Genomic DNA, 9,279 nt, shown 5'->3' on the forward strand with positions numbered 1-9,279 from the left:
GATAATCGAGTTTTGGTCTGAATTTGGGTTTGAACCAAGCGGGTCCGGGTGTTGACTTTTGTTGACTTTTTCAATAATGACATAAATTGAATTCTTTGCAATCGTGGGTAATTCCTAAGGCTTAATTTGAATCGTTTGGTTGGTAAATTGCTAGATTCTATCGGTTCGGAGGCATGTTTGAAAGGCAAAGCAGTGGTTGAGCTTTGAGTTTGGTCTTTGGAGCTAGATAAGTGTCGCGGTTAACCTTGACTTGAGGGATAAGAACTTATTTGTCTTCGTGCTACGTGTTTAAATGTTGGGTACAACGTATAAGTGAAATGACGAGTACTTATTCGTTGTTGTCGGGTTATAGCATGTGGGTGGGACTTGTTCTTGTAATTGTTGCTTTCCTTGATTATATTATCCATGTTTAGACTAGTTAATTGTTAAATTGAACGTTCTTATCATGTTTATGAGCTTTGGTGATAATTGATTAAGGATTCCGAGTTGAGATTGGTATTGTGGGACCGTCGTTGAAGTAAGGCTTATACTTATTGACCCTATCTCCCTATTTTTACTTGTTCATTGTTATGTGGTAATGGAGAGTGTTAATGCACGAAGGGTGATGTCGTGGCGTATGTGAGTGTTAATGCACGAAGGGTAATGTTGTGTCATATTGTGAGTGTTAATGCATGAAGGGTGATGCCGTGCCATATTGTGAGTATTAATGCATGAAGGGTGATGCCGTGCCGTGTTATGAGAGTTAATGCATGAAGAGTGATGCCATGTCGTTTTTGTTGATTTATATGGTGAGGTTTAGAGTAGAAGCACGAAGGGTGATACTGTGCACTTTCCTTTATTGTGTTTAATCGTTTTCACCGGTTCAGGGCATATTGACTGTTCTGGTTATCGTTTCTGCTGTGATTCTCTTATCTCGTATCCCCCTCAGCATGTCCCCCCTCCCGATGTTACTTGCCTAGCTTCTATTTGTTGTTATTTTGTACATATACTGTTAAATTGCACATGTGTTTTATAAAAGTCTTGTCATAGCTTCGTCACTACTTCGTCGAGGTTAGGCTCGACACTTACCAGTACGTGGGGTCGGTTGTGTTGATACTATACTCTGTACTTATTGTGCAAATTTTGGTACCAGCCCCAGTTGATCGTGAGGATAACAGCGATAAGTCAGGATTTTGACCACTTATTTGCTCTATTTTACTTGCGTTTTAGCTCAAAAATGCTTAAAGGTATTTCCAAGAACTAATGAAATGTGCTTTTGTATAGGAATATTGGGAAACAAGCCAAAGAAGTCAAAATTAAGTCATAAAGGAGTCAAAAGTGAACAAGAACCAAAACAGGGTATAAAGGCCTACAGTGCAGACCGCACAATTCTAGTGCAGCCGCAGAAGAGGAGATTCAGAGAGTTAGTTTTTGGGCCAGCTGAAGGCATGCGAACCGCAACATAATCGTGCGACCGTACTCAAAATTATGCGGTCCGCAGAAGACAAAGATCAGAGAGATGGGAATTCTAGAGTCAAGCTGGAATGCGGACCACACTTTTTTGAGTGCGGCCGCACAATCAGAAGCGTGGCCGCACTTATTTTTATGTGGACCACAGAAGTCCCAAAGTACCAAGCCTAAGTTCCAGGAATGCGGATCGCACTATAATTGTGCGGCCGCAGAAGCTCATTGTGCGAACCGCACACACAATTATGCGGCCACACAACCTTCGTAGGGGCATTTTTCTCAGATATTTTTAGCCCCGTTTAAATAGAATTTTTTGTCATTTTTAGGTTAAGTTTTGTTTTGGGAGAGCACCTGAGCCATTTTTCTTTACTGTTTTGAGCAATTTTGTACTAGATTAACTTCTAAACATTATATTTTCTTTCTTTAATCAATTGTTATGCATTCTATCTTAATTTCTTCTTGTATTTCTTTATTTTTTATGAGTAGCTAAATTTCTAGCTAGGGTTGTGGATGAACCCTAGTGTGGGTACTTAGTGGGTATTTGATTTAGGGCTTGTCTGTGATTGGGTTAGTGATATTTAGCCAAGTTCATGCTTGAATTCAAGAATTAATGGTTGCAAACATTGATTCATGCCTATTTGACTTAGTCTTTACTTGAGAAAGAGAGACTAAGTCTAGGAACACTTGGCTAACAAGAAATTGGGGTGAACTCAAGAAATTGATAGCCCCAATTAAAGGGATAAATCTAGAGATAGTAAGACCCGACTTGGGCAATATCACTTGTTTTGTGCAATACCCATTTAGGCTTGAGAAATCCAAATTCGGCAAAATCACTCAAACTACCGAGAGGTATAGAGTGGGTAATTGCGTGTGATTGCTATATTACAACCCCGACTAATCAAACTTGCCATAGAGTTTATAACCCGTTAGGTAACCACCTAGGTGGAAGCCACGACCCTAGATCTTTTATCATTCGAAAAATAACCAAAACCAAAAATATTGTCATCTAGTTTCATATTTGCAATCGATAGCTTAAAGTAGAAGTAAAATAACAAACAAGAATGTGGAAGAGTAATTTGAGGCACATCATAAAATTGCACTAAATATATACATAATCCTAATTATAGCTCCCTAGGGGTTTGACCCCGACTCGCGTTGGGTTTTATTGTTGCTTCGACCACCTCACTACCTATACTTGTTGTGTGAGTTTGGGCGACACCAATTTTTGGCGCCGTTGTCGGGAGTTAAACAGATGTAGCTATATATCTAGGTTTTTATATGCTGTGTCTTCTTTTCATTTCGAGTCACTAACTTTATTTTTGAATTGATTATAGGTACAAGAACAACCCTCAACAACGAGCCCGTCGGAAATGTGCCATTGGGGGAGGAAGTGGACGATGACCAACTGGAAGAGGTTCCTCTTGAACCTCAAGCAAATAGACGAGTCCGCCCGCCTCAAGATAATGTTCCCGTCCCTCCCCTACCTCCACCAAGAGCGGAAGCTCATCGATAGTTACCGAACAAGGGTTATGCAAATGCTATAGTCCCTCCCCGCGTTAGGGCAGACAACTTCCAAATCACCAATGTTATGCTTACACTTCATGAGCAACGAGAATTCTTCACCGGGGCTCCGAGTAAAAATGCCTTTAAGCATCTCAAAGGGTTAGTCGATATTTGTTGGGGGAGCAAGCAAACCAATGTCTTTGAGGATGCGCTGCGGTTGAGGCTATTTCCCTTTTCTCTACGGGGAAAGGCATCAGACTGGTTAGAGAGATGCCCAATTATTCCATCCACACTTAGGATTAGTTGGCGGAGAAATTCATTTCCAAATGCTTCTCTCTAGGACATATGGCGACACTAAGGGATAAGATTCTTGCATTCAAGGAAGAGACTAATGAGCCATTGCACGAGATTTGTGATAGATATTGTACCATGGTTGAAGAGTGCCCAAATAATGATATGACTGAGTCCATGATCCAACAAACCTTCTACAGGGGGATCAACACAACAAATCAATGCGTGGTAAACCAACTCGCCGGTGGAAACTTCATGAACACGCCATATTCCGAAGCTTGTGAAATTCTTGATGAGATGGCGGATACCTCATCGGCGTGGAAAATAGAGCCAATGTTCCTCAAGGTGACCCTAATGTCATTCACTACACAAGGAACTACATGATCATGAGCAAGCTTTGCCGAGTTGACAACCATAATGAACCAATTGGACAAAGCTCAATTTCAACAAGTTCAAGGGCCGAAACAATTGAATGCAATGGAAGGTGTGAATATGATGGTGAACAAGAGACGACAACAAGGTCAACAAATGCAAAACCGTCCAGAACAATTCATGCAAGATGATACTGGTTATGATCAAGGTGATTCATTCAATGAGCAAGACGAAGAAGTTCAATATGTCAACAATTATCAAGGCCAAATAAATAATTCTCTAGGAAAAAATCAACAACAATTGAGGTCGTAAGGAAATCAAGGCAATTGGAACAAACAAGGCCACCAAGGCAATTGGAGTGGTGGCAACAATAATCAAAGCAATTGGAATAATCAAGGTAACCAAGGCAATTGGAGAGGTAATCATCAAGGCAATTGGGGTGGCAAGAATCAAAGCAATTGGGGAGGTAATAACCAAGGAGGGTGGAACAACAAAAAGAACAACAACCGGGGGTCGAGTTTTTAAAGGCCCCCGATGTTCCAACAACCGAGCAATCCACCTCCCTATCCTTCTGTAACAACCCGACCGGTTATTTTTGGAATTTATGCCCCGATCCCCTATTAACTACTTTCCCCAAGTTTATTTCTGCTAATTTGATTTGTCGGAATGTTCGTTTTGAGTTTCGGAGAGTTTTGGGACACTTAGTCCCTAAATGAGATCTTAAGTAATGGAAAATTGACCATAGTCGGAATAGTGTGAAGATGGCCTCGGAATGGAAGACCGATGGTTCCATTAGCTTCGTTAGGTGATTTCGGGGTTAGGAGCGTGTTCGGATTGTGTTTTGGAGGCCCGTAGCTAATTTAGGCTTGAAATGCCGAAGTTTGAATTTTTGAAGTTTCCGGTCCGATAGTGAGATTTTGATCCGAGGGTCGGAATGGAATTCCGGATGTTTCAGTAGTTCCGTCATGTCATTTGGGATGTGTGCGTGAAATTTCAGGTCATTCGGACGTGGTTTGGTTAGGTTTATTTTGAGGAAAATTGGAATTCTTAGGCTTAAATCCTTGATTTATTCGAGTTTCCGATGTTGTTTTAGGTGGTTTAGGGATTGGTGCAAGTTTGAATGAGGTATTAGGTGTTGGTGCTTTTGGTTGAGGTCCCAGGGGCCTCGGGTGTGTTTCGGATGCTCAACGAGTCATTTTTCTCCTATTTTGAACTGCTGTTTTCTGCTTCTGGTATCCTCTTACGCGTTCACGAAAAGCCCTTTGCGTTCGCGAAGCTTGTCGATGACCACCTGGAAATTTTCTTCCTCACGTTTGCGTAACACTCCCCGCGTTCCCGAAGCCCCGCTTTATTCCTCATCGCGTTCGCGTCCACCATCACGCGTTCGCGTAGCTATGCAAGTCCACTCTCCGCGTTCGCTTACTAGTTCACGCATTCGCGAAGAGCAATCTCTGAGACATAATACTTTCCTTCTTCGCGTTCGCGTGCGTACTTCCGTTTTCGTGAAGCACAGCTGGGCAGCCTTCATTTTTCTTCTTCGTAAACGCGAGACTTCCTCCGCGTTCGCGATACATTAAATATCTGGACAGAATATAAGTTTTCCGAAATCGAGGGTTTATACCATAATTCGTATTTTGACTTGGGAGCTCGGAAGATCACGATTTTTGAAGGGATTTTCACCTGGGCAACTTGGGTAAGTGATTCTTACTCAGTTTAGACTAATTTCCATGAATATCCTTAAATTTTGGAATTTTTTGGTAGAAATTGGGGGAAAAGTTCTTAGACCTAGAGGTTGGGTTTTTGACATCCGATTTGAGAGATTTTTATATGAATAGACTTGTGCGAGTGTGGGGATTTTAAAATATAAATCTTGCCCTATTCCAAGACGTTTGCCTGAGGGGCATTTTGGTCATTTTACCTAAAATTCGCGTATTAGATTTGAATTAAATCATAGAATCAGTTGCTTGAGATGTTATTTACAATATGCAATTGAATTGAATAGATTTGGACCATTTGAAGTTGGATACTCATGGCAAAAGCATGGTTTCCAGTTGATTTTGAGCCGTTTCGACGTAAGTGGCTTGTCTAACCTTGTGTGGGGGATCTTTCCCCTTAGGATATGATATTTGGTAATTGAATGCCTTGTACGTGAGGTGACGAGCGCGTACTTGAGCTAATTGTTGGAAATCCGATTTTACTTTAAGTATTTAAACTGAGTTCTTTCCTTACTTGTTTTATTCTACTTGCAAACATAGCCCGTGTTAGTTTAGAAGAACATGCTTAGTTGAATTAATTGCCTATTTGCTTAAACTGCCTTAATTGCATTACGTGAAACATGTTAGGCTAGAGTTTACTGTTTACTTATTACGGACTTAGTATTTATTTTGATATCCTTGAGCTGCTGCTGTGTGTTTTAAATTGGGAATACTGGACGGCATCCCGAGAGATCCCCTGTGCGTAATTATGATCTGGATTGAGGTGCGTGATACCAAGAGATCCCTGGAACGTGTATTGTGGATACCAAGAGATCCTCTGGATACCAAGAGATCCCTGGCATATGTATTGAGGATACCAAGATATCCTTAGGATACCAAGAGATCCCGATTACTTATCTTGCTGTGAGGGGTATTTCCTTGTAGTTTGCCTTCATCTCTGTTTCCGTTATTTCACTCTTATTATACTGTGTAGATCCTTATTATCGACTCTCAGTTTTACTAATTATTGCCATGTCTTTTCATTATATATATATATATTTATCTTAGTAGGGCCCTGACCTTCCTCGTCACTACCCAACCGAGGTTAGGCTTGGCACTTACTGAGTACCGCTGTGGTGCCCTCATGCCCTTTCCGCGCGTGTTTTTTATCTGCAGATCCAGTTGCTTCTGCACAGGCTTACCATCCTTGAGGCAGGGAGAGCTTTTGGAGACTTCAAGGTACATCTGTCGCGTCCGCAGACCGAAGAGTCTCCATCTTTATTCTATCTTGTAGTATTAGCCCTTCTATCATACTGATGATGTAGACATTCCGGAGTTAGAGCATTTTATTATATTTCTCTCAGCTTGTGTTTCCCATGAGTTTTCGGATTTTGGGATAGTGATGTAAGAGTTTGAGATATTGTGTTGTATTTGCCGAGCGGCATTCTATATTCCGTTCCTTTTTTTTGTTATTTTGGTTTTTGATTTATACTTCCGCAAGTTTCAAATTGTTTTCCGCACTTGTTAGGCTTACCTAGTCGTAGAGACTAGGTGCCGTCACGACAGTTCACAGAGGGCGAACTGGGGTCGTGACAAGTTGGTATCAGAGCTCTAGGTTCATAGGAGTCACGGAACACAGGCCAGTTTATTAGAGTCTCGCTGATCGGTACGGAGACGTCTGTACTTATCAACGAGAGGCTATGTAACTGATTAGGAAAATTCCACTTCATTTGATTTCCTTGTCGTGCGAGATTTTTGACATCACAACTAAACTTCTGTCTTTCTATTCTCTCACAGATGGTGAGGACACGCGCTACCCGAGAGGATCAGACACCCGCGCCCCCTACTGCAGCCGTCAGAGGCCCGGGCCAGGGTAGAGGCCGAGGACACACTCGTGGTGCAGCCAGAGCACCCGCGCGAGCTGCCGCTGAGGTACCGCCAGCAGTACCAACCAGAGTCCAGACACCCGATATGTCTGCCACTACTACTCCAGCACTCCAGGAGACTTTGGCACAGTTTATGAGTATGTACACAACATTGGCTCAGGCAGGGTTGCTTCCCCTTGCTGCAGCCACATCCCAGGCCAGGGGAGGAGTACATACTCCCGCCGCCCGCACTCCTGAGCAGCGAGTGCATGTTGAGCAGGTCCTAGAGGTTATACCTGCGCCGCCTGCAGTACCAGTTCAACCCGAGGATAGGGCAGCGGCTTCAGAGGATTAGCAGCGGAGACTTGAGAGGTTCAAGAAATATGATCCTCCTATTTTCAGTGGGTTAGCATCAGAGGATGCCTTGGGATTTCTGGAAGAGTGCTACCGTATTCTCCGCACTATGGGCATATCAGGATCGAGTGGGGTTTCCTTCACCACTTTCCAACTTCGAGGAGCCTCCTATCAGTAGTGGCGTGCTTATGAGTTAGACAGTCCGGATGAGGCAGCTTCCCTGACTTGGGCCCAGTTTTCAGATATGTTCACGAGGGAGTATGTCCCTCAGAGTCTTAGGGACGCATGGCGCGCGGAGTTTGAGCGGTTGCGCCAGGGTACTCTGTCTATCTCGGAGTATGCTGTCCGTTACATTGACTTGGCTAGACATGCACCAGCTTTGGTTTCTACGGTTCGCGAGAAGGTTCGTCGGTTCATTGAGGGGCTTATTCCCAGCATCAGATCTTGCATGGCTCGTGAGTTAGAGACGGATATATCTTATCAGCAGGTGGTGAGCATTTCTAAGAGGATTGAGGGTATGCATGCTAGAGACAGAGAGGAGAGGGAGGCCAAGAGGTCTCGAGAGTCGGGTCATTATTCTGGTGCCCGTGCCCCAGCTGCAGGTCGTCATGGTAGGGGTCATATGGGCTGCCCCGTTCATTCAGCTCTTCCAGCAGCCAGTGGTATTCCAGCTTCACCTAGGCCTCAGGAGCCTTATTATGCACCTCCAGTCTCTAGTGCGCCTCCTGCACGGGGTGCTTCCAGTGGTCAGTCTAGTAGACCTGGCCCGAGCCAGTCACAGCCGCCACGTCCTCCCAGAGCTTGTTTTGAGTGTGGTGACACATGCCATGTGGTGAGGGATTGCCCCAGACTTGCGAGGGCTGCACCCTCACAGACTCCTCAGCCGCAGTGCACCCTGCAGAGCTCTCAGGCTATGGTCCCAACACCAGCTGCTACTCCACCGGCCTAGCCAGCTAGAGGTGGAGGTCGGGGAGGTAGAGGTCGCCCTCGAGAGGGAGGCCAGGCCAGATATTATTCTCTTCCAGGTCGTACTGAGGCTGCCGCCTCCGATTCTGTCATCACAGGTACTATCTTGGTCTGTCACAGAGAGGCATTGGTTCTATTCGATCTAGGCTCCACTTATTCTTATGTGTCTTCTTATTTTGCTCCGCATTTGGGTGTACCTCGGGATTCTTTGAGTTCCCCAGTTTATGTTTCCTGTGGGAGATTCTCTTGTTGTGGACCGCGTTTACCGGTCATGTTTGGTTATTCTTGGTGGTTTTGAGACCAATTCAAAAAGTATATTGACATGATGAAAAGTTTGTCTATCAATGTACCGTTGGTTGAGGCCTTAGAGCAAATGCCAGGATATGCAAAGTTCATGAAGTACTTGGTCACCAAGAAGAGATCGATGAATTTTGAGACAATCAAGATGACACATCAAGTGAGTGATATTGTGCACTCAATGGCTCCAAAGTTGGAAGATTCGGGGTCCTTTACAATCCCTCGCACTATTGGGAGCGCCAATTTTGCCAAAGCTTTATGTGATCTTGGGGCGAGTATCAACTTGATGACCTATCGGTGTTCAAAACTTTGGGTATTGGGAAACCAAGGCTTACTTCCATGAGGTTGCAAATGGCGGATCGTACTATGAAGAGGCCATTGGGTATTATTGATGATGTGTTGGTTTGTGCTGACAAGTTCATCCTCCCGGCGGACTTTGTGATTCTTGATTGTGAAATGGACTATGAGGTGCCTATTATTTTGGGTAGACC

This window comes from Nicotiana attenuata, unplaced genomic scaffold, assembly GCF_001879085.1.
Source record: "Nicotiana attenuata strain UT unplaced genomic scaffold, NIATTr2, whole genome shotgun sequence".
Lineage (NCBI taxonomy): Eukaryota > Viridiplantae > Streptophyta > Magnoliopsida > Solanales > Solanaceae > Nicotiana > Nicotiana attenuata.